Source organism: Nelumbo lutea, chromosome 7, assembly GCF_056320005.1.
Source record: "Nelumbo lutea isolate HS-2025 chromosome 7, American lotus-T2T, whole genome shotgun sequence".
Classification (NCBI taxonomy): Eukaryota; Viridiplantae; Streptophyta; class Magnoliopsida; order Proteales; family Nelumbonaceae; genus Nelumbo; species Nelumbo lutea.
This window is the reverse complement of record NC_142690.1, coordinates 40,053,668-40,056,066: the sequence shown is the minus strand read 5'-3', so window position 1 is coordinate 40,056,066 and position 2,399 is coordinate 40,053,668.

The window sequence follows — 2,399 nt, the reverse complement described above, 5'->3', positions numbered from 1 at the left end:
TTTTTTATATATTTAATTTAGTAAGTTAAAAAGTTTATTTATTTAATTTTCTAAACGGTTTAATTTTATCAACAAATTATTTCACAATATCTCTCCCTCCCTGAGTCTAATATTTTGGGTTATTCATGTAATTAATAATTTATTTAACTATGAAGTTATTTCAATCTCTCTCCCTGAGCCAAATATTTAGGGCTCTCAATAGGTTAGGTCTCATTTGGGATTAAAATTATTAACTGGTCGGGCTAGGGTTGGATTGGGATTTGCGTTTATATCAATATAACATATTTATGCCCAAGTTTGAGTCCGGATCGAACTTCGGGCCTAGATCTTGAGCATGAGCCCGACGTTCATATAGTGCCCAAAGCATGGTGAGGAAATTCTTTGTTTCTCTCTCTTTTTGTCACCTAATTATTTATATTGTTATTCTATTAAGTTAAAAAATTATTTATTGAATTTACTAAATTATTTACTTTATAAACAAATTCACTCTCTCTCTCTCTCTCTCTCTCTCTCTCTCTCTTCCTTTGCGAGTTACATATTTAGGGTTGTCAATGGAATGGGTTTAGATCTAGATAGCTTCGATATTTATTTATTTTACCAAAAGTTAGTAAATTATTATCCATAGATTTTATTTTTTTTACTTAACTAAATTATTAAACTAATTAATGATTTAATTTATAAACAAAGTAATTCTCTTTCTCTCTCCCTTTCTAAGACTACCAACGGATTAGTTCTTGTGTCAGATAGGCTATGCATGTCTTGTCCCAAGATCTCTGCTCTAGAAAGCTATACAGGCAACAACGAACGCGGTTTGACCCGGGGCTTCCCTTTCATTACTTCTTTCACGACGAGGGAACCGCGTCCGCATCAGTCGAAGTGGTGGAACGCCCCCCTGAGTCAAAGGGGGAGCTTCTTGGTCTCCAAGAGATACGATTCGGTATTTGAATCGGCTGAAGGACAGTGAAGAGGCGGCTACTCTCCCAGCCCAGCCCACGGGAAAGCCTCTTTCAGCAGGTGCATTGAATGCCCCACAATCAGAATCAAACAGGATGGGTCAAGGGCTATGCATGTCTTGTCCCAATAATAACTGAAATTTTATTTATTTATTTTACTAAATTAAATTATTCATTATTTGTTTTAATAGATTAAATAAATTATTTATTGAATTTACTAAATTATTTACTTTATAAACAAATTCTCTCTCTCTCTCTCTCTCTCTCTCTCTCTCTCTCCCTTTGCGAGTTACATATTTAGGGTTATCAATGGATTGGGTTTAGATCTAGATAGCTTGGATATTTATTTATTTTATCAAAAGTTAGTAAATTATTATCCATAGATTTTATTTTTTTACTTAACTAAATTATTAAACTAATTAGTGATTTAATTTATAAACAAAGTATTTCTCTTTCTCTCTCCCTTTTTAAGACTATCAATGGATTAGTTCTTGTGTCGGATAGGCTATATATGTTTTGTCCCAATAATAATAACTGAAAATTTATTTATTTATTTTACTAAATTAAATTATTCTTTATTTGTTTTAAAAGATTAAAAAAATTATTCTCCATAATTTTTTTTATTTATTTCAATTCGTGACCAATATTTACGGTAGTCAATGGTGCGGGTTTGGATTTGGATAGCTTGGACCAGTCTTGCACCAATCACAAGTGAATATTTATTTATTTATTGCTAAAATTAATTATTGATTAATCTATTTTACAAAATTTAGTAAATTATTATCCATAGATTTCTATTTACTTATATTACTAAATTCTTAATTAATGGATTATTTTCCTAACAAATTATTTTTCTCTCATCTCGAAGCCTATTTTTAGGGCAATCAATATGTTTAGATAGGTTGTACCTGTCATGTCCCAATAATAAATGAAATTTTATTAATTTATTTTACTAAAAAAAATTAATTATTAATTTTTGTACAAAGTTATGTAAATTGTTATCCATAGATTCCTATTTATTTAATTTATTAAACTATTCAAGTAATTAATAATTCATTAAACTAATAAGTTATTTCTCTCTTTCTCTCTCTCTCTCCCCCCCCCCAACCTAAGCCTAATATTTAGGGTTATCAATAGGATAGGTATCGGTTGGTCGGGCCATGTTTAGTTTGGGCTCTGCCTTTATGTCAACATAACCTATTAAAGCCCAAGTCTAAGCCTAGGCCAACCATGAAGCTGAGATTTTGAGCGTGCCTGATCATATAAAGCTCGGATTGCGATAATGAAAGTTCTATTCTTTGTTTCTCTCATTTCCTAGAAATCTCTCTTCCATATTTGTTGCTAAGTTATAATTATTTACAATGATGCCATTAATGAAGAGCTAACTATTCTCTCTTATTTTCTTGCCAAATTATTTATATACTTATTTTAAAAAGTTAAAAGATT